At 38.2% G+C, this 24,501-nt stretch overlaps 1 long non-coding RNA gene across 6 annotated transcripts in view; it reads left to right on the plus strand.

Annotated features, from left to right (window-relative positions):
• LOC146435507 (uncharacterized) overlaps nt 1-24,501 on the plus strand; it is a 241,431-nt gene that overhangs the window by 14,564 nt on the left and 202,366 nt on the right. For all 6 annotated transcript variants that reach the window (XR_014852977.1, XR_014852976.1, XR_014852979.1 and 3 more), the window contains exon 2: nt 6,600-6,848. This is a non-coding gene — a long non-coding RNA (uncharacterized LOC146435507). The remainder of the gene's footprint in view (nt 1-6,599; nt 6,849-24,501) is intronic.

Raw genomic sequence — 24,501 nt, forward strand, 5'->3', positions numbered from 1 at the left:
CTCAATTTTATATATGCCTGAAATATTTGCTTTAAGAGAATTGAAATAAAATTTGCAGTGCCATCTTGTAAGTATGTCTTCAAACTCTGTTAGCTTTCATTGCATTTTGATCAGCTACCTGCTATTTTGCTAAGCACGTGATTTCTGCTCATTTTTTTATGTCAAGTAGGAAGTGGCTATGCACGTGTTCTCAGCATTGAAGGAAAAATGTTTTCTTTACATATCATTCTGCAGTCTTTATTCTCTTTGGGATGTACATCATACAAACCCTTCTTGATCACTGTTCTAACTTCCCTTTCCCCTACTAAACATTGCCAGGTTTGGCTTCTTATCTTGCCCTGGAGCTCTTCTGCAATTTCCTATAATATTCCAACCATACATCTTTCAATTCAGTACAAATTGGCAGTGCTCCTGCAGTCAGCATGCATATATCTTTCCTTTCTTCTGCCTGGTGCTGCTCCTCCTTCTGCAATGTATCTCTGAGCTCTTTTCTGTCTATAGGAATCCATCCTTTCTATAGACTTTACTGTGGAAGTTAAGCAGTTCTGTCAGTTTCCTGATTAGACCAGGTCTCACAGGCTGTAATTTTCTTCATGTTTCTTCCTAGATTCACACACTTGAATTCCTCCTTTCTTGTTTATTATGTCTTTTGCATTCTCAGAAAAAGAACAGAAGGATCCGGATGCAATGTGTCACTGTCTTTTAAATGATCATTCCTAAACCCATCTTTTTCACTTGCTAGCCATGGCCTCATTATTTCTTTCTGGTTCAATAACAGTTATCCATCAGTGGCTTTTTCCCTGAGTAATGTATGTTTGTTTTTATCCTTTTAAACCCCTTTTATTTTATTTCTGATCCAATGTGTATGGTATCTACAGTGAAGAGCTAATGCATGTCCTCTTTCTCTATTGGAATAAGTCGGTATTTCAATATAGAAAGTTTAAAATAAAAACAAACAGAGAAAGAAAATACAAAAAAGGTGTTTAAGTTACATTTCCCTTAACCTGTATTTGAAATTATGTTCTCCTTATTTGTTTAGCCATCTTTTCATCTGACAAAACGGCAGTTTTATAAAAATCTATTTAATTGCCAATTTGTGCCTCCCAGAATATTAACAGCACTTTTGTATTGTTGCTACAGAAAACTATTTAATTTCTATGTGAATAAAAGAAAATAAAAAAGTACTGGGCTTTATGCTATTGGATCATTAAAATGGATTGGAAATGAGGCAAGGGTCAAAAGTGAACGTAGGTTTAGATTGATCAACAGCAGAAGCAAAGCAGTAAAATCAGCAAATGTGCTCTGGAACAACAGCTTATGTGTGGTTTATGCTAATTTCAGTGATCCCATAGGAATGTTGCATGTCAGGGTAACCATACAAAAATCTGGAAGGTATATCTCTAGGAATGTGGTGGAAGATTTTAGGTAGGCATGTAGGGCCCTAATTAAAGTAAGAAAGTAAAAGTCTCAATGTAGTTTAACTCAATGTACATTTAACCCAACGTAGCTACTACTTCTCTTACCTGACCTGCCAGCCCACAAACTGGCTGCCTTTCCAGCTTTGGCCCACCAGGGGTTTCAGCCTTTTCCACTGCAGCCAAGAGATCAACATGAAGACTAAAATCTAATCCTGTCCTCTGTTGTTCTTTGATTTGTTACTGCCCAGAGATAGTCATAATTCTGTGCATCCCTGTGGAAACTAACCGGTAACAGTTTGTTATAATTCTCTTGGAGGCCATGGAATCAACAGAATCATTGTCTGGTTCAGTTACTTATTTCATTGGTTGTTTCTGGACAGGCATTGCCATCTTGCTTTTTATTACTTTCCTTTTTTCACTGTTGTCCTTCATGCACAAAGCTGATCCTTAAGCCCATCCAATAGTCATCTATTCTGATTCCTAGCATGTGTATGTTCAGGCTTTTATGAGAGGCTGTGAGATCATGGTTTGTGATGGTACAGCTAGCTCAACAAAGCTTTTCTTTGTTTTCTTTGTGTTTCTTCACTGGATTGAGTATGTGGGTTTTCTGTACCATATTTTGGAGCTCATGCTCCCCATCCTGTCCAGAGATAGGGAGAAATCTTACAACAAAAATAATTGCAAATGTATCCTCTCTGTGCAGCAAAGATCAGTGAGCCTGTGAAGTTCTGTTTGACACACAGCAGTAGGACACGTACTGTCAAATCTATAAAAGTCAATCTGAAATGGTTATTTTTTTAAACCAATGGAGGTCTATGTGTGTTTCATAAAATGTATTTTAAATTATGATCTGAATGCTATTGTGCTTCATGGCAATTGCAACAGCAATCTCTGTTGGTTTCTGTTGAAATGTTAGATAGAAGCATAATTGCATAATCCATATAATTTGCATGTTGGCCTCTCCTATGCATTCAGATCTGATTAAAATAATCTCCTCTGCCATCCTGTTTGTATATTTGTAAAGGTCAAATGTGTGATTAGGCTTGACTGTTCAGCTGCAGGATATAGAGGACGTTTTCCAGCATCTGTAATGTGATATGCACAGAAGCCTTTCTGCTTATAAAATGACACCTATTGGTCTTGAGGGTCGCGGGTGCATTTTTTCTTATGTACTTTGTGCAAGTGGTAGTGTCAAATCCAATTGAGCCAAAGGGTGAAGTGTGAACCTGACTAAAAGGCTGTGGTGTTGCCTTGGCTATGCTTAATATTGAAATGCTTTTAGTCTTGAGTCAATTATCTTCTTTGATCTTTACACTCATATTACACTCAGAACACTTAGTGCAATAGTTATTTATGGGGAAGTAAATAATAATTCCCATTATCTTTCCCCTCTTTGAAGAAGCAGAACATGGTTCTCAGAACGTCTAGTGCAGTATCTTTGAATGCTGTAGCTGTTTTCTCTGGGCCTGGGGCCCAGCTGCAACTGCCAGGGTAGCACTTGGATGTGTAAACCTACCAGTAGTTACCAAACATTGTGTGTGTGTGTTTTGTTGTAAGTAATTTTGACAAATATCTTTTATGTTCTGGAGAAGCTAAAAGGACACAGTTTGTTTTTGAGAAGTGCAGTGACATTAACATGTTTTGTGTATTTCTTGTGGATGTATCCGTATGGATATAAAGGAACTATACTGACAATGGCCTTCGATAGAATGTGAGGTACTCAAAATTTTATTCTAAGCTACATCCCTGTTTTAACATGGAAGCTGGAGGGACTGGAAATGTGCAGTCCTGAAAGATACCAAACATGTGAAGCAACAGAGGTTTAGATTCAGGGCTGGGCCTGAGGAGGTCTGAATTTAATTTCCAGATCTATAATAGATTCTCTATGTTATTTTGAAAAAATACTTTTGTCATTCAATGCCAGAGTGCACTTTTCCTGTGAAGAGGCAAAAATTTTGCAGTGCTGCATGCAGTTTTGTAAAATCTCCCCTGGCATCCCTTCATGGTTTTCTATAAATCAGAAGCCCCTGTGGCACTGCTGCTCTTTGTATCTTTTTGTACCATCTGACAGGTCCAGTCAGAAGCTTCCCAAATTATGTTGATTATTACTTTAGAAAGGATAGGAAACACTTAAGCAATCTGACTTTTTCTACCTAAAGTGAACTTCTCAGGGACCCATCAATAATGCAAATCCAAGGGGGTCTTTAGATTTGTTCTCAGTGACTCTTGCATAACCCGAATCTATTAGCAGCTATCACCACGTGGATAATCTGTGTGAAATGAGTTGGTGTTTACATCCTGTTTTCTCATCTCGGAGTTACCTTATCCTTTTAATCAATAATGTTGTGTTTATTCACAGTCTCTGAAGAGACCAAGAATACAACAGTATTGAAAGAATGTGGGTGAAAATAGAAAGACTGAATGATGGATTACATGGTTATTCCAAGTTAGGCTTTGGTTGGTTTGTACCTTCAAACACCATCTATCTTGGTTATTCTATGAATGAATATATACATCCACTTTTTTGGTTTTTAAAACATTTTTAAACAAAAATTCCTTCAGAAGAATTTTTTTCCTGGTTCAAAGTAAAGCAGAATAGTTACACTGAATGAGTGTGGTACAATGGACAGATGAGACCCTTTCAATTTCTTTATGTTCTTTCCCCTTGTAGTCAGAATCCTGTGGCTCTCTGGGGAAGAGAGTTCACACAGTGTGAAATAAATTCCATCTGGCAGTCACTTCTCCCATGTCCACATGCAGAACTCATTAGAACTAAACAGAATTCTTCAAAATGAAATGAACTTTCCTACTTAGGCAGTGATTTGGATCCATTTGGTGCTCCTTATGCAGGACCTTTTATATCCTTCAGATGGAACTTCTCAGTTCTTTAAAAATGCATGAAATGGGAAAATTAGGTGTGTTTCTGTTTTCCACCTCTGTTAGCAGATTCTTTTGCATGGCTGCATCAGTGACAAACCGCAAGCTGCTCCTTTCCAAGCCTGAGTCCCACCTGAAGATATTTGCTGTATGAACCTAGTTTTAGCTGACATTAGTTTAAAGTCACGTTCATGATCCCAGTATATGAAGCAGCTGAAGTAATATATACAAAATACACTGCTCTTCAAGGAAGCCTAAACCATACACATCTTTCCATGGCACCTACTGGTATTACAGGTGTTAACTACCTACACCTGTGTTAATTACAGGTATTAACTACCTACAGATGTCTTAAGAGAGGTTCTTGGATCAGTTATCCTGTGTAGGAGTGTTGTGATTGAAGAAAAGTTCTCAAAACTTTAACTATCCCTGCCTTTCCTGATTGTCTCCTCCCATTATAAGAGAATTTACAGGTGTTTTCTCTTACATCTGAGATTCTGGATTGTATACTGCTGGATCTGATTTGGCAGCGCAGTTGCAGTTAGTCAGAGCACTGGTATGATGCAGGTTGAAGTAATCTGTTTAATCTCACCAAATTAGGAGTCATGGGATGAAATGGCAGAGGGTAGACAAACCAGGATGCTGATGGGACACGTGCTCTATGAAGAATGAGTACTTACAGAAGGATCTTAGGGTAAATACAGTGGCTCTGTCTCTTGAAAGAAGAGAAAGCCTGTTTTTATTTGCTGGTCTGGTCAATCTTTATAATTCTGAAGCATATTTTAGGATATCAACCTCTTTCCTTGTAAGAGAAAATTAATAGAAATTCATTGTCTGCCAATTATGTAAGCCTTCTCATAGCATAAAAGGAATATGCTGGCATGACAACTGCTCCCATCCTTTTCCATTGCTCAGAACAGGAGCTGTCTAGTCCCTTGACAGTCAATCATTGATCATCATCTTTATGGGATTACAGCAAACCATGTAAAGACATTAAATTATTAACTTCTGATTCCTGAAAATCTGTGAGTTGGTTCTATTGCTTGTGGGTTTTGTGGACCTTTGCTTTGAAGCTCCTTCTGTTTTGCTTCAGTTTATTTTGGTCTTGTTTTTGGTTAAGGTTCAGGTTTTATCTAATTGTTGGATTATGGAAAAAGTACTTGAGATGTCCTAAGGAGCTGATCTTTCCCTGTGCAGCTGTGTTACATGTAATCAGCTGATCCATGCTTACTTCATTCCCAATTCTGAATACTATCAAGAGCAGTGGCAAGTCTTTCCTATCTCTAATCTCATGACTCTTCAGGGTGTTACTTCACCCTGCCTAACTTTTCTATTATCCTTTTACTGTCTCTGCTTCAGTACACTTTCCTCTTAGTACTTAGCTTTCTTTAGCAAATAAATTGCTTCTTCTGTTTTTTAAAAGAAACTTATCTGTCTAATGTTCTACTTTTTTAGCTCTTACATAAGTAAGTGTTGTAAACAATTGGCTGTCAAAAGCTTTTGTTTATTTTTCCAAAACCCTGAGACTGAAAGCAAAGAATTTATATATGTAAAATTCAACCCTGCTATGGATACAACCAATAGTCGGTCCATAGAATATGTTATTTTGGTTTTGAATAATAATTTCCATTAAAAGTTGATTAGTTCATGAGAAAATCTATGAAGAATGTATTTATATCTTTGTGTGTATGCATATAGGTAGTAGGTATTTTTATATAAAAGGAAAAGCATTAAACAGAGTCCTTTCTGGAGTCTGTATTTTTCTCAGGATTGGCATTATATATAATGAGAAAAAGGTAGAAGAGAACAAATTCTAGGAATAAACCATGGTGCCTTCATTTGTGAGGCAGCAGTTTAGACCTGGAAATGTTTCTCAAACCACTGTTTGAAGGAGAAGTTTTCCTTCAGCTCAGGGAAAAAAAAAAGTCACTGTTTTGCAAACAGCTTAAATCTTGATGCAATACCTAGACTGATTCTGTTCTCATTAGCGCAGCTTTTTAGTCCCCAATGAAATTGGTGTCCATTACTGTTACACAGTTTCAATCTGGTGGCACTTTACACCTCAGTAGTATAAATTACAGTGAGTATGGATTTGCAGACTAAATTTTTCTTTTTTTCAAAATCCTTAAAATACATGGAGGAGTTTGCTAAAAAAAAAACAAAAAAACCCCAACTCTGTATATCCCCAGTGTTGAACTGCTGCTAATTGAAAGGACAGAACTGGCTCAGAGATGTGCATGGGAACAAAAGGTGACCATTCAAATGGCAAGGTTATGACAAGCCCCTTTTACCATTTCCTTATAGATACTCTCCTCAAATGGGAAATACCCGATGTTTAGCAGCTGATCAAAGCAGATGTGCAGTCTCTGAACAACATCCTACAGTTCCAGAAATCGTTTCTAGAAAAGCAGCGGCTACTTCCCGAGGGAAAAGTAACCCTTTGCTATGTGAGTCAAGATGAGCCTTCCCTTGAAAGCTGTGAAAGGCGGCAGGAGCCCGCGGTATTTCTCAGCTGGCAGAAACATCGCCCTCTTCTGGGAACCGAAATGCAGAGTAAGTTGATGAGAATGTTTTTCAAAAATGCAAATGAGCTGTTTTCAATCCTTTTATATTTATGACTGTATTACTGGGAGGCTGTTTAGAGTTTTAATTTTGTAGTTACCCCACCTGCTGTTTCATTATTAAAACCTTGGGTCTGATTAATCAAAAATGTATTCTGCAGTCAGATCACAGCAGTTTTATAAAGTTTGTAAGCATGACTATACTGTAGAAGCTATGAATGACTGAAATAACTTATAAAGTTTCTGATATGTTTTTAAGTGAGGAAGCAGTATGGCGAAACAGGGGTGTTACACCTAGAGCCTAAAGGAAAACATGATGCTGCTGTAAGGGATTTTCTTTCCTTTCATATAAAACCCTCCCACCCATAAACACTGCAAGCAAAGGGAGAGTTCACCTGACAAGTTATTTTCATGAACACTTGAAGATGTAGATACCAAAAGGATATGGCTGACAAAATGGCAAAAATCATGGAAAACCTAGGCAAATTCAATCCCCTACATCATGTAGCTTTCATGAATGCAATTCTCTGTCTCTAAGGGAAACTCATTGAGGCATTTGTTTTAAAACACAAATATTCTATGAGGAGTGTATTAATGAATCTTCATGCTTCACTTAGATCAATAAACCTCTTTACGTCAGCGTTCAGGCTTCACTGGCTCACAACTTTGCAGAATACTTTTCTTACAACAGAAAATGTGATGAGAACTTTTCTTGCAGTTCATGTTTTCATGGAAATCTTCATTTGATATCTGAATAGTCTTCACTGTCATGTAGCCCCAGGATAGTTTAATTCTTCAGTTGCTGTGGAATTTATGCTTCCCTTGTTTATGTTTGTACAGAAGCTAACACCAGAATGTTGCTGTGTATCTGGACTTCTTTTTCTTTATTGCAGTTGTTGGTAGCTTGTATGGGAGCTCCTATTATTATTTTTTTCATACTGGTGCTGCCATATCCAACAAGTTTAATGAGGTAAAAAATGAAAGCAGTTCTGAAAAGCAAGTTTGAGGACAGTAGTGTCCAGAGTTGAGGACAGAAGGTAACAGCAGAGAGACTCACAATGAGGATAGAATTCATTTGTTACTTTTGCAGCACAAACAAATATTAGCAGAAACAGTGTAGATGGATACATTCTGCAGAGTAATGGTTTCAGTGCAGCTGAACACTGTAAATCACAGCTTTCCCTAGTCCTTTAGACTCAGAACAGAATGAAAACAGCTTGTCTGATGTCTGGAGCAGCTCAGAGCAACAGTTAATATTAATTCATGAGGAATATGCTGTAAGAAGTCTGTTAAGATTAAATTTACAAAGGAAAATTTCCAATCGTATTATTACATTTTAAAGAAATAAAATGAACTTACTTTTGGGAGCCCAGTCCTCAGTTGACCTTTGTGCTTGCAAAGCAATTAATATAGTGCTTTGGCAGTACAAAATGTACTGGGTAATGGCAAAATGTTCTGTGGAACTTCGAGAAAGTGAATGGAGTTTTTAAAAGGAGTAAAGAACTGCTAAAAACAGAAGTGCACCTCACAAGCTCATATTCTAGTCTCACATAATTCACTTCATCCTATATTAGCAGAATTGGATCCAGGTACATATGTATGTCAAAGTTCTCCCTTACAGGCTACATGATATGACCAAGTGAACATTTGCTCCCAGTACCTCATGAGTCACAGGGAAAGGACCTTTCCAGACCGGATTTCTCACAGCCACTTCTTGCAGAGCTCTTTCTCAGTGTTTTTTTCAACAATCTGATCCATAGCAGACATGGCTGAACCCTTCAGAGAACTTGCAGAGCCTGCTGGTGCATTCAAGTTGCTGAGATGTGCTAACAGACAGATTGTTCCTCCTGAGGACAGGAGGATTCTGGAATTCTTATTGAGGCAGCAGTTGAGACTGGCCTTGTACTTTGTACTTCTGTAGGGAAATAGGCTGGGTAGAAGTTGGACAACCAAAGGAGTGTTTGGTCTGAACAAGATTCCCTGTCCAAACAGTTGTGGTCTTGTAACCACTCATTTGTGTGCTCTTTAGCTCAAGGAAAGAGTGTACTTTTCTGAATATGTTTGATATTCACCTAGTTAAAGGCTAATACCAAGCTGCTGGAACAATTCACCCAGCTCCAGATAACTACCCACATGTTCTGGCTGTAGTACCATCGGAGGAAGAGGCAGTGTGATAACATTTCTTGCTTTTGACTGTATTTCATATCCCAGTGCTATCTTTGGCAGAAAATGTGGCTGGCTGTTTCAAAGGAACCTGATTGCTAAGGCTCTTGTAGAGAGGGGATAGGTGTTCCTATTCCTGCTTCTGGCCCTGGCTTACTCGCTGATGCCTTACACCATTAATTTAGAATACTCTGGTTTTGTAAGCTCCATCATTTTTTTTAGTAACTTGGGTATTTAAGTCTGATGCTTAAAGTTAGCATAGTTGTCCTTTTTTAGCAATATGGGCACATATCTTTAAAATTCTTTAGAAATAGACAGCATCAAAGAAATGTGGTAGGGTAATCAGAACCACAGCAGTACTGGGCAGGGGAAAAACTGACATGATAATGAGTAGAAAATAGTTTTCCAAGAATTAAGGAGAAAATTGCCTGGACTACAGAAACACAAGGTATAAAATTTTGCATTCTTTTTGATTTTTATCTGTCTCTTCAGTATAAAATGTGCAATCTAACAATTTCAGTTAAATACATTGACCTGGGGAAAAATATCAGCATTTATTAAAATGCAGTAAATTAGACTGGCAGAGCAGTTACATTGCAAGGGGGTCTCTAGTAATGATGTATTCCAACTTTACTGCTGAAAAAGGGTTGAATTAATATCAACATTGAATTTGAAGTGAAGCAATAACAACTCATTATTTTCTATCTAATGCATTTACTTCTGGCTGAAAATTTAGAAACAAAAAATGCAAACTCCTAACACAATTCTCTCTGTCTTACTAAGTACTGCTTGATTCTCATCTGTTTTCAAGGGCTGCACTACCTTTAGTTCAGAGGCTTTGCAAAGTCAAAGAGAGCCCAAATGTGTACATATTTATGGTATCAAAGCAAGTTGTGTGGTGGTTGGTAATTTTTCTTGTAAGTTTATAGGAAAAAATTATAAAACTGGTTTTGCCTCATTTCCTTACCACTGTACTGTAGCTGTACCATTCACTGGGCTCCTATGGATAAAATTCTTTGCTTCCCCCAAAGCAATTTTCCTCCAAAACCAAGTTGTGCATGTATTTAAGATAAAATTTTACAACTGAATTGTTGTTTAGAATGTTGCTTAATGTATTATCTGAGGTAGTTCAGAAATACTAATAACACTTTAAAACGGGAAATTAGACTATTCCTGGCCTCAGTTCTATTATCTGGAGTAGATCACTTGAATAAAATACATGTATTGAATTTTTTAAAGTATGTTTTGGCTAGAAGTTGAATATGGAGAGCATTATGCATATGTATTAAAATCCTTTGTGTGCGAAACTCTGAGAAAAAAGGAATAACAAGTCCTCTTACGTGTGAACATTACAGCATCCATTTCATTAAAATATGCCTGTTTTATCAGCTCCATGCTGGCAAAATATTAGCATTTAAAATTCACTGATGCTCTGTGATCTAGGATTAGATACCATTTTGTAGGAGGTTTGACTGGATTCAAATTCTGCAGTGCTTGGTGGGTAAACGCAGTGGGTTGTGCTTTGGGTCTTCTGCTCCACCTGCTCATCAGTGCATCTTAATGTGAAAGATGTTACAGCCTTGGAGTGCTGCTTTATCTGTCAATTCAGAGTCACCTCTGCTTGAGGACGCTATGCAGAATTGGGAGCATCTTTGTTATGAGCCCCTAGGAAACCACTTCAGGCTTTATCTTAGCACTAGGATATCCTGGACTTTCTAGTCCCTGAAACTGGTGACACTTTCCCAAGTTTCCTCAGGGAAGGCTGCATAATTTTAAAGGAACCTTGAAGTTTACAATTCTCCTATTGATATTGGTGAATAATCAAGTCCCAGGCAGACAGGCACTGCCTGGGGTTTTCTGTATGTGTAGTCACATTTCTGAAAGCAAAATAAAGTATGCAAAATGCCCTATCTTAATTGGTGCCCAGGGCATGTGTTGGTCAGTGTTAAAGCTTTCCAGAAAGCTTTAGTGGGTTTAAAATTCATCAGAACTTCAAAGAATTCTAGGTCTTATCAGATCAGGAAGGAGGGGAGTGAGTGGAACCCAGTATGTGCAGCGTGTTCAGGTCATTCTGTGATTACATTTTTTAATCCCCCCTGCTCTTTAGAAAGTCCAGGGGAATAGTTTGTAACTGAACATCTGATGGAATACAGGATACAGTAGACTTTGATAGGTGTAATGTATCACTGCAGGAGGTCTCACTGCTGCTTTCAGTCCCAGGCTATGAATGCGCTAGATACAGCTTGAGCCTTGATTTGATTCATTACCCAGCCCTCTGACTGCACCCATACAAAACAGGCTCAAAGTGGTATTCCTTGACTGAAAGGCCACCTGGAAGGTGGATATAAATACACTTGTAGAAGGCAGGCAGGTAGAGCAGTTACAATCATAGAATGGTTTGGGTTAGAAGGGACCTTAAAGATCATCCAGTGATACCCCTTCCTTCCCCCTGGAGGGCAGGGACACCTCCCACTTGACCAGGTTCCTCAAAGCTCTGTCCAGCCTGGCCTTGGAACACTCCCAGGGATGAGGCATCCACAAGCTCTCTAGGCAGCCTGCTCCAGTCCTTTACCAACCACACAGTAAAGGATTTCTTCCTAATGCAATAAGAAAGACTTGAATCTTCTGTGCTTCTCTAACAGTTTGCTTGTTCTTTCTGCATTGCAAACCTGACCCAAATATCTCTATTGGAAGTTCCTGTGTGACGTTATGTACATTTGTTATAGTCCTCAAAACAGGAAAGTAGGCAAAATTTTTTTTTGAGATCAGTTGGACAATAACATGAAGTCAGCAAAAACATTGTATGTTCGCTCAACACAGTGAGGCGAGTCTCTTGTGGGTGTGTGCACAGTCCAGGTGAGAAATTTAAGAGCTAGGAGGGAATCCAGTGACTTGACAGCAGAATATCCTGGCTGTGATTAGTAAGTCTTGGAACAAATAAGATGAACAACAGAAAGCTGCTGGTGATAATTCTGGCATAAAATGAAGAGAGCAGGGAGAACTTCTGTTCTACACTGTAGGAGGTGGTACATTTAGGAAACTGGTGAAGACTGGACAAGTGAGGAAAAGAAGAGAGAGAAAACATCAGTGGAACCCTAGACAGTGTATACTTCCACAGGTGAAACACAACAAAGCTCTATGGATATGAAATAGAACAAAAAATAGAACCAATTGACATTCCAGATGGCAGGAAAACGACACACCTCCCCACACACTCTGCTGTCATCCATCCCCTCCCACCACCCCTGCCCAAACAAGGCAAAAAAAAGCCCTCCCTATACATCACGTACTTCATTACTACCTTAGAACATACAGTATTTGTAAATGCAAGATGCATTGGAATGGAGAACAGTGATTTACCTTCTTGGGAAATTTGATTTTGTACCAATGCATCCCTCTCTGTAACACAGAAAACACCAAAGTTCCACGAAAACAATGTTGCATTTTGTTTTCAAGAATATCAAAAGGAACAAGAATAAACCTCAGAACTGATCTAGAAAAAGAAGCCCACTGGTTTGTCAATGCTAAGAATTAGTCAGAGGAATGAGTTTTCTTGAAGACCAATCACTTATAGTCTTTAGGATTATGACAAGGTACAGCCACTAAATGTGTATTTCAGAATATGAGTCAACTATGTTATTATTTCCCTGAACATATTTTAAAAGATTATGTGATATTCCATTCATGAAAAATGGGAAAGAGCTGAAAGAGGATATATGAGACACAGTTTTACAGTGATAATCTTTAGGTTTTGGGTTTTTTGTTTTTTTTTGTTAGACTCTACCCTTTGATATTGGTATGAATAATGTAAAAGGGCAATGCCCTGACAATTATTATAGATTCTGCTTTTTACATTGCTTTAGAGTTGCTGATTGTGTTCTGATACCATGGAGAACTGGTGCAGAGAATCTTTAATTCCAACAACTGTTGCTGTTGACCAGCACTCTTCATTGTAAAAAATTTAAGTCCCAAGATTTTGCTGGTGGAAAATGGTGCAGGTTCATTTATTTCAGCGGCATTAAGCAAATTTATGCCATCTAAGGATTTTATAGATTATTGCATCTAAAGCTGTATATTAGAGCTCTTAAATATTTCATTAATGGAAGATGATAATTACTAACAGGATAAATTTTTACATTTCTTCAAAAAACCTCTTCATTCTTTAAGTGCTTCAGCTTATTTGCAAGTACTGAGAAAATTGTAATGTTGGGGAAAAAATCTTTTGAAGAGATATTTTTGCTAAAACCAGAAAAAAAAAATCTGTCAAGAAAAAAGGGAAGATTAAAATGCAAAATCAAATACTACAAAGTCAGTAAAGCTGTGTTCAGGTTTCTTTGTCTCTAAGGGAAGAAAATTCTGAAGCAGAATAAAAATTCATACAAACAATCAGAAATTACTCGGGGGAAAAAAATAGGTGAATCCATAAATGTTTTTTGAGAAGAAAATTATTATGATTGAAGAAATAAAATTATAGAATTGTTAGCGAGGCTGTTAAGGAGATAGAGTTAAGGATGTCCAGAGTTGCACTGTGCATATCAAAAAAACATGGGAGGTTTCACAGATCCCTCACAGATTAAGTGTGGTAGGGTTTAGAAAAACCCTTTCAAGCAAGATTGCAAAAAGAAAAAAGTTTAAATCAGAACTCAGAAATGGAAATAGTCCCGTTAATATAAGGAATTTGCACTAGCTGTGCATCCCTGTGAAGTCAAGGGGAAGAAACAAAGTATATTTGGAGGAATTATTGCCTGACTCACATGGTGTCTTTCAGCACAGTTTGATCTCCATAAAAGTTCAGCAGAGAACACCCAGTTAGTTTTGACTCATTGCTGCAAGGAAGTAGTCTTCTGATTTAGTGGTATTTTTATCCAGGTTGTCAGTATGGCTTGTCACTGCCTCCTTGTTACTGGAGCTGACATTCTTCATCATTATTATTTACTACCACCATGTCAAAAAGCCCTTTTGTGCATGGCATTGTACAAAAGAGACACTGTCCTGCAAAGTTTACAATTTGTATACTGAGATGAAAGAAATGGGTGAGTTTAGGGTATGTAAATCACCATCATTAACTCCTTAATGAATCACCAAAAAAAAAGCCTGTTTCTCCTCATTAACCACAGAGGGTTCTGCAGTGATGAGCACTGCCATAGGATCTACGCCGCTGGCAGTTAGGTGAGATGGATGTCCCCCAGTATGTCACAGCGATGAGCCCTGATAGGATGTCATCCCTCACTGGTGCTTACATCTTTAACAACTTTATATATATATATATATATATATGTCATGTTTACATGTGTTTAAGAGAAGACAGTTGCAGACAACACGTCAGAGAATGACTGCAGAGAGAAGAAAGATATATCAAGTAGTATTGTGGAAATGGGAGGGTGTCATTATGGAGTGTCTGGGCTTTCTCTGAGTAATTCTGAGTACTGACATGAACCTTTAGCAGGCTCTGTTGGACTTCCTTACACCGACCTGTGATCTCTCTTGTATTGTAGCATACATTTACAGGCACTGTGGTTTACACAGTATGCATTTTATATGCTGGGAGGGGTTTTTTGAGTGTATTTTTTTGTTTGGTTTGGTTTTCTGTTTGGGGGTTTTTTTGGTGAGGGGTTGTTTGGCTTTTTTCCTTTAAATAAAACATCGTAGCAGAAAAGATTGTGTGATATGACAACAACAACAAAAAACCAAACAAAGAAAACCCCACAACAAAAACAAAGGTTTGTGTGTTCCTTAGGACTGTTAGGGGTTTGGTGCCATCTTCCTTTTGATCAAAACAAGCCTTGCCTATTTTGGCAAACACAGGCTCCTGTGTGATCTTACTCTTACCTAGCATGTTGCTCCCAGACAGAGTGGATCTGTGCCATCTCCAGCTGTTGCAAGCTGGGGTAGAATTTTTGCTGGTGATCCAAAGTCAGCTCTGCTGCCTCTGCCTGAGTGTCAGACTACAACAGCAGTTATTCTGTGCTACCAGGATTTTGAGAAGGAACAGGATGGTACAAATAAAGGCAAGAAGCACATTTCCCATATCCTTATCTGTCTTCAACATGTTTCACAGAGGACTTCTGCTGAATGAGTTGTTGCTGTAGCAATACTGATGTACAGAATGAGGAAGAACCTTTTAGGGAAGCAGCTGGCAGCAGCCTGGATTACACCTTCCACATGGAGGATAAGTAGGCTGATTGAAGCTGTCTGTCAAAGCCTGGCTAGAGCAGTTTGTTTCACCTGGCTTATTCCACTACAAGTCAGTGTCATATTTTAATGTGAATTAGTTTTTAAAGCTGGAGGCTGGAAGGAATTTGCTTCTTTTATATTTTCTGTACTGTATGTAGAGATAAACAGAAGGCAGTGTTAGGCACTGGTGGAATATGAAGGCTGGTGAGCCATGTGACAATGTACCTTTTAAACAAGAAGATTCTAGAATGTACTCTATACTGTGAATATAGAAATGTGTGTTATGTTATGATGCTCTAATGGTTCTCAATAGAGACACATAAGTTTGTATTAGTTTCTATAACAGAGTACAACTAATATATTCAACATGCTTGTTAGTGCTTAAGCTGAAATATTTCAAGAATCCTTTGTTATGTTGTGGAATACCACTACTTATAGTGAGGATTGTGAAGCAGGCTAGTGATGGTGCATCCCGAGCTCTCTGAAAGATGAAAGAGAAAATGGGGTTGACTCAGTTAAGTTTTGGGCACAAAACACCCACTTGGTCCTGATAGTAATAGCTGAAGTTAGTTCTTGTTCTATCCCTTAATCATGACATAAGCCTGTCAGTGCAACAAGACTTGCAAGTTCTTTACCAGATTAGCATTGCTAGTAGTTAATTGATGAGCTACAGCCCATATTCTGGTTTTGATAATCTATTAGTAGAAGAAAGTGCTTGACTTTAGGGAGATTGGAAGCCTTTTCTTTAGGATTAATTGTTTTGGAGTACTTCACAAATACTGGCTAAGGAACATAGATATCAGTCTTGCACTGTGTAATCTTGCTGATGTGCAGCCTAGTCACTCTTTTGTATATTTATTTCACTTTACTCATGATTCAAAGAATAGACAGAAATGGATTGGAGTTCTATTGTTATTTGTGTTTCTTAAATAGCCACTCAGTGGAAGGAGAAAAAATTGCTAGGAAGCTGGATGCCCAGTGAGATTTTTGCTAGAACAGATACACAGTGAGCACTGATATTGTAATAAGAGGGTCAATCTGAAAGCAGGCTTGAGTAATTTGTCCAAATCTAGCCTCAGCTAAATTTTGCACATCTCTCATGATTTACTGCTTTACTTAAGAGTGGCTGTGGATTGTTTTTTTAGTAAGTAAAATAAAATAAAAGCATGGGATGTGGAGAACAGAAAAAAAAGTCATCCTCTCAAGATTAAGTTATTTTCTTAATGAAGTTTTTGCATTTTTTCACACTTTCACTAGAACATTATTGAAAAATCTCTCCATGAAAGATGAAAAGAGTGCCACTCAGCATCCTGTTGCTCAAGAGAGCATAGTCAAAATAGAAATCATTGCTATTGACATGAAAGTTTCCAAAATCTTGTTCAGTTTTTGACTGTCACAATGATGCTTTGTATGGAATATACTTAAGGATATGAAGGAAAGCCTTTTTTGTGTCTCTGTGAAGCCAATAGAGTCAATTGGTCTATGTGATGCCCAGCATCATTAAGAGAAATTAAAATCAAAATTATGGTAATTGATTCCTCAGTCTTTCATTCAACCAGTAACAGAGATTTGCGGTAATTAATTAGTTTAACCAGACACAACAATATAAATATGAAAGACTGTTACCTATGGAATTTACATATATGGAACAACATCTGCCTAGTTTCACTCTTTTTTTTTTGTCTTAAGGATATCGTGGTTAGAAAATATTGATGAAATCAGATGCACAAGTTCAAAGCTGGAGCTTTCATGTTCCTGCCCTAGCTGTTCTGGTATTATATAACTTAGAGATATGTGACAAGTAGCAGCATTGAGTAGCTCCATCCTCTCTGTTCCACACTGGTGAGGCCTCACCTACAGTGCTGTGTGCAGTTCTGGACTTCTCAGCACAGGAGCTGTGGACACACTGGAGGGAGCACAACAAAGGGCCACGAAGGCTACTGAGGGATTGATTGCAGCATCTCTCCCCTGAGGAATGGCTGAGATATCTGGGTTTGTGCAGCCTGGAGAGGAGAAGGCTCAGGCGAATGTCAGTGTATAAATACCTGAAGGGAAGGTGCAAAGAGGAGGGAGAGGCTTTCACTGCTGCCCAGTGCCAGGACTAGAGGCCATGGGCACAGACTGAAACACGGCAGATTGTCTATGCATCAGGAAACCTTCTGCTGGGAGGGTGACTGAGCACTGGCACAGGCTGTCCAGAGAGTGTGCAGAGGTTTCATGCTTGGCAATATTCAGAAGCATTCTGGACATGGTCCTGCACAGCCAGATTTAGCTGGCCCTGTTTGAGTGGAGTGCTGGAACAGATGACCTCCAGAGGTCCCTTGCAGCCTCAGCCAGCCTGTGATTTACCTTGTTTGCATAGGTCTGTCTAGAAAGCTCTAACAGACGACTTTTGGTAAATAAAAAACAGATACAGCAGTGGGTTTCCTGCACAAGTTTCTAGACTAGAATTAGTTCTTATATAACTTTTGATTTTCATACATGTGGTGTAATTATTCCTAATTTTTGATCACTACAGTTGGATAAAAGATACAGGAAATGCCTAAAATACCGTGATTCTCAAGGCTAATAGGGATAAGCCAGCCGACCAAATAAAAATACTTGTACTATCTGTCACAAAAGGCAGAATAATACAGAAGAAATTTATGTAAATGAAGTTTCAGGATAGGAGTAAGAATTATTCAGACACCAAAGGACTTGATAATAGACCAACATAAACAGAAGCATCTGTCTTTCTGAAGTGCTGGCTGATTAAGAAAATGACTGCACGTGTTTAACTAAGCTTTTCTACTAACCCTAGGTTAGTGGTGAGGATTAGAGGCTTTGTACTTTTTTTAGTGGAGAATTTTAAATTTCATCTTTGTGGAAAGGTGCCTAAACTACCCTTTCATTTATGTGTTGGGTTTGAATATTATGTATATCTGGAAGCTGAAATGCGTAAGTAGCTGTTACTAATGGGGAGAAGGGTTAGAACAAAAACTGTTAGAGGGCTGCTTTGCCTCCTGCTGATCCACCTGCATAGAGAAGATTCTCTAAGCACCTAAATCATTGAGTTTTAGTGTCACTTGGCATTACTGAAGCATTTATTGCATTGTGCAGAGGAGAATTTTTTTTTCCAAAGACAAACTCCTTTTCTGAAGCTTCCACTATTTTCTAGAGGAAAAACAGGTGTTTGGCAACTCTCTGAATGAAGTCACTGAATTCTCGCAAGCTGTACACAAACACATAAAACCATAAGTTTGTCAATGTTTTTAGAAGAATGTGTGTGCTGGGTTTGGCTGGGATAGAGTTAACTTTTTCACAGTAGCTGGCATGGCACTCAATTTGTGATTCACTGTTGATAACACAGGAATGTTTTTGCTATTACTGATCAGCACTAACACAGAGTCAAGGCCTTTTCTGCTCCTCACCCCACCAATGTGGAGGCTGGGGGTGCACAAGGAGTTGGGAGGGGACAGCTGACCCCAACTGACCAAAGGGATATTCCATAACACAAGGTGTCATGCTGAGCACAGACACCTGGGGTAAGAGGGAGGAAGGAAGGAAAAGGGATGATGTTCAGAGTGATGGTGTTTGTCTTACAAAGTACCCACATGATGGAGCCCCACTCTCCTGGGGGTGGCTGAACACCTGCCTGCCCATAGGAAGTAGTGAATGAATTCCTTATTTCGCTTTGTTTGGGTGCACAGCTTTTGCTTTCACTATTAAACTGTCTTTATCTCCACCCACGAGTTTTTCTTTTGCTCTTCTGATTCCTCCCCCATACCCGCCGGGGGAGTGAGTGAGCAGCTGTGAGGGGCTTGTTGCCGACAGGGTTTGAACCACAACAAAGAGCATCAATAAAAGTTTTGGGAGTAGACTGCTGTAATATTGCATGCACTTTAAAAATTCCTTTCATGACTGAACTGAGCAAAGGGCTATGGGGATGTAAGAAACAGTCCTATCTCAAAATCCACTTGCTGATTCTGTGTTGTAATCTATGCTTACAAAGAAGTTATGCAGCATGTGCTGTTACCTTCGAGAAACCCATGGTTTGCCAGTGTAACACTGAGCATTTACTCCTGGAGAAATACATAGTTTGCTTCATGTGTGCTGCACCCTGGCGCACTAGTGGGAATAGCACTAGAGAGCCCAGCAGGCTCCTGCCATAGAGCAAACTGAAGGAGTGTCACATTCCTCTTTTTTTGTTGCGTGTTCCGACAATGAACAGAACCAAAAAGAGCTGGTTGAGTGAATTCCAAATTTTAGCAAGCTATTCCCTTGCTGAGGAGCTTTCTGGTGGTGGGTAGAAGGAACAAAGCAAACCTGCAGAGAAATGGCTCTTAATGGTTTCATAAATTAATACGGAAGTTCCGTAAACTTTTCTAAGGAAAAGACCCTTTAAGTAATGTAATTCCTCTCTCTTCATACCATTTCAGCCATGAAATAATAGAGAATATAGCATATCTGTGGAGTTGAGTACTGTAACATAACCAAATACTTGCATTTCAGGTGTACCGTGAGAACTGATCTTGCATTCTTTCTACATGCACCTCGATGCTTCCCACAAAGCAATGCAGTACCTATAATGAGAAAGCTTAATCCTCAGACACTAAATTGAGCAAACTCACTCGAGAAATTCCTTTGCACCAGTTTAAAAAAGTTTATGAACAATGGCTTTTCTCTCCTCTACCTTCTCTTGAAAAAAAGAGATCCATTAGAGCAAATCAATCGGTAAATTTCACAGTGTCTTAAGTGCTTAATGCTTTTCTCTTCTGTCAGGGTTGTATTTACAAGCAAAGCAATTGAAATACAATATCAAGTTAGCCCAGGTGGAGATCCTTCCCAGACCAGTGTTCAGGAGACAAAGAAAGTTACTTGCATCTCTGGAAGGTGGTTTCAAGTCTTAGAATCTTTTCCTGTTTGTTCTTCCCCTCTATAACAATTGCTATTTTGCTTTGGCAACATTCAGTTTAATGGACACACAAATGTGATTTGGAAGCTAAAACTCCAAGTATTGTCACCTCCTTAGCTGTTTAATGAACCAACACTTCCCTCCTCTAACTTTAATGGATTATTCTAGAACAGAATGAAACATCGACAAAGAGCAGCAGAGAGAGCAATTGCTAAAAATCTCATCAAAGAAAGTTTTCAAAGCTCTTTTTGTCAATTTAGTGAGTTGTCTGTAAAGCTGAGACACATTTGTTTAATTTTACAGTTTTGTTTAAAAGGCTTTGCTTAATGTATCTACCTTCATGTGTGTGACATGCACTGAAAAACACTGTGTTTATTTCAGGGCAAGGTTTGCTCCATAGCTCTGTGGTGAGCAGGGAATAATAGTCAAGTCTACCTATTCCAAAGGAACCACAGGATGGAAAATTTTATTATTTCTACCAAATCACCTATTCCTTTAAGGGATCAGGAATTTACTGAAGTCTTGAATGACCTGCACCTTTTTTGGTTCAGGACAAGCCAGAAAAGAAGGAATTACTTTTTGCCTAGCCTTGCTAGTTGTGCAAAACATCAGAGTTCCCAGGCCCTGCAGCTGCAATGCAGCCAGGCACTGATTTTTCCAGCCTATTCAATGGATTTTTTGTGTGTCTTCATGGTTCCTTGAGGCCAGAATGCATTCTTTCCTAAAATTTCTGTAGTCTACAATTCCATTTTTCATCTGGGCAAAGAGAGGTTTGGATTATAGGTGAACAGCTGTTAATAACTCTTCAAAGTGAGAAAGTCAGTAAAATACATTAGCAGAAATAATGTTCCAGGAATGACTTATATGAGGAAAAGAAAAGGATCAAATTCTGTCAATTAGTTCAAACACATCTATGAATATTGTGACGCCTTTTTAAAGGCAACACACAATTTGGAAAAAAAAAAATCAGTGGAAAGGGATCTTTTTTTTATCTTCCCAATTCCTTTTGTCGATAATGTGTGTGTATATGTGCTGTGCCTTTGTATATATCTGTATGTGTTTGAATATTAGCATGTTTACGTACGTATATCTGTATCCACACTATTCTCTTTCAAGTTATGAAAGTGTTTGCTGTGAAAACCCATAAAACTAAAACCATGGACTGACTTTATAGGGAAGATGTATTCTACTAAAGGGTAATAATTTATGGGGAGACCCCAACATCTAAACAGTTGTGATATTTTCAGGTGGAAGATGTGCAGTTGCATCACATCAGTGATGCCAACAAATAAATGCAAATAGACTTATTAGCAACCTAACACTATTAGCTCAGACTTTTAACGTAGAGGCATCATACCCGTTGAAGGATTAGCTTCTTTTTCATCACTAAGCTGAAGTTACAGGTTTTCATCAAGCCATTTGTATGTGGCAATATTAACTTGTAAATTTAAAGATCAGTCTTCCCTGAGTGTGAGTATAAATATTGTCATAGCAACCTTTGTACTTCATTGCTTTCTGTTGCAACAATCATTTAATTAGGAATTGAAATTAATTTTAAATAGTTTTGTTTAAAGCAGCACTAACAACTCTCACAAGCCAAAAGATTTTCTAATAGCTTGAGGTCTGGTTGTGTTTTTCATTTTGTCTGTCTAGAAGTTTGAAAGCAGTGGTACCTACTGCCAAAACAATGTATGACACTGAATGGTGTCTTACTCCCTGTCATAAAAATATAGAATAGAACATAGAATTTCAGTTAACAGTTAAGAAATGAAGAATCATGCAAAATTAAAAAATAAACAAAAACAGATTTGTAGCATATTGAGAAAAAGGTTTTGCCCCTAAGCTAGCTACCTCATTTTATATCAATAGTGATTCTTGTTGTGCACCATGTTCTACAGGTGGTAAAATCCTTTTTTAATTATAGTTAACTGCTGGGTGGGCAATGAGTCAAGAACTCTCATTTCCTATTACTGAATGCTTTGGTAAGATGTAGTTGTTTGAGACACTGTGTTTTTCATCTCTGTGTTCTGTGGCTCAATTTAGGTGAGTTCAGAGCTTGGCACAATGGCTAGAGTATGAGAATCTAATTTTACTGTTTTCACTGTACTGTAATGCAGGATTGACTACACAGGCACCATGGCCATTACAGCCATATGGGACTAGAATCAAGTAAACAAACAGTTTAGTTTTCTATGTGTACCTGTGTGTGTGGATATAAGCATACATATTTAGATAATGTATAAAGTATGTCTAAATACATATATTTTCATATGTTATGTAAAAAATATAATCGCAACATTGTTATTATCCCAAGTAGTTTGTTTCCCTTATTTAGTTATTGAAGTAATGATTTCCATCTTGATTTTATGTTCTTGAATTAGGTCTCTTGTCTTTACTTTCCTGAATTTGTTGTGTCTTCTCTTGTAAAATATGGTATTTTTGAGGCTCCAAAGGTATTGCTTCCTTTCTGGAGCTCTACCTGGCTGAATTTCTTAGATATCACTACTCAAAAAGAGTTACACTGTGAGCACTGTACAGTGTGTGCAATTATGAAGATTGCTTAGACAGCAAAGCTATGGAGTGTGTTCTCTTTCACTCTCTAATGAATTCCTAATGACTATCCATAGTCATTCAAAGAGATAATTTCCTTACTAAGATAATCTTTTATGTACCCACATTTTTGTTACAGGAGCCATTATTGTGCTTTTCATGTCTCAACCTGCTTCCACCTTTTTGAAAGGCTCTTTGATTTTGCTGCTTTCTTTTCTTAATTTTATGTGGCATTCTGTACCTGAGCACTTTTGGCAATTCTTGAGGAAGCTTTCCCTGTCTGCAGAGAGTCTGTTTTGGCTCATCTTACTTCCACAGTGCAGCTGGGCATGCTAGATTGAATTTTTCTGCTTCATACATGCCAGCTGCTAGACCTTAATCTCTTTCTAAAACCAAGAATTATCAAACTCCTCAACTTTTTCTCTCATTACAGTAGCTTGAGGCCCATATGGCAGATTTACATAGGAAGACAAAACAAAGCAATTCTGCAATTATCCTCAAAGCAAAGGCTTCTGTGTTGAATCAGACAGTCCCACTGCACAGATTTTAGTGGAGCAGTCTCATGTGTCTTTCTGACAAAGCGATAGATTAAACTGGGCACTGAGAGCACTGAATGTTAATCTGGATTTCAGCATTGACTGCCTATGTGTCCTATGGCTAGTAATTTCACCATTTGCATTTTAGATTGTAAGGCCCCCAGAATGAGGACTGTTTGTTCCTTCTTGCTAAATACGCACAGTGGTGCTACAGTAGGCTCCAAACCTTAAGCTTTGCTGCATCAGAAGTTTCCTTCAATCACTGAAAACTATTTGTGATCTAAAACAGTCTTAGCTACTTCCATGTATTAGTGGAACTTGCAAACATTTATAGTGCAGCTCTTGAGTTTTCATTTACTCTGTTTTACAATGAAAGGATTAGGAATAAGAAAGCCTAAGAGCTGAAGTTATATAATGACTATACTCTGTCCCCTAAAAGGACATGGTATCCTTGATTTGAGGTGAGGCTGCAGCAAACCAGCAAGTTCTTCCACTTCTGAGAGATGCGAGTTGACAGATAACACTTTAAATGCATATGCTGTTATTACGCTAGACTGAGTCAAGGTAGAAAAGGTGGCAGGACTATAGAATGACTGAATTCTAATCTGGATTGCTGGGGAATCTCATTAATTGCAAAATGGTATTGCATTGTTGCTACTTCAATGTTACACAAATTGCAAATTTTGTTTTGAGGATGGATTGTGCAGCAGCAGGAAATCAGAAATATGAAGGTGTGACTGGCTCAGCGCTGTTAATACTAGTCTACTGGCAAAAGTGCATTTCTCACCAGCAGTCTTCGTGAAGCACCCTGTAAAAATTGTATATGTACTTTGACCTGATTAATTAATATAATGGGTAAGATTTTCTCCTGGATCCTCCACAGTACTACTGAAAATCTGAACTTGACGTGACTCATAGATGGAATTAATGGGAAAGCCAGCAGAAAAGGATTGCCTTAGTGAAGCATATATTTTGCCATTTTTATCCAACATTTGTCAGTGGGGAGATGAGAGGAGAAAGAAACAGAATGAACTAAGAGTGAAATATACGTACAACACACAACTTTTCTTCAAATGCTTTGTTTTCCCTCTTACTTTATTATGGCATATGTCTTTGTTCTTTAGCTTACAGTATTATATCCAAACATTTTTATTTCATAATCAGGAATACAGATCATTGATCCTTAAACAAGATTGTTTCCTAGTCTTCTGATTGTATACACTTTCTGTTAAAGCAGCCCCTATTAAGCAAGGTATTGATCCTGGTGAATTCACAGGTGTGGGAGGGTAAAGTCAATAGTGATTGTTGCTGTCCTCTTTTTGTTGTTT

The sequence above is a fragment of the Lichenostomus cassidix genome, chromosome 6, assembly GCF_008360975.1.
Source record: "Lichenostomus cassidix isolate B80296 chromosome 6, HeHo_3.0, whole genome shotgun sequence".
NCBI lineage: Eukaryota > Metazoa > Chordata > Aves > Passeriformes > Meliphagidae > Lichenostomus > Lichenostomus cassidix.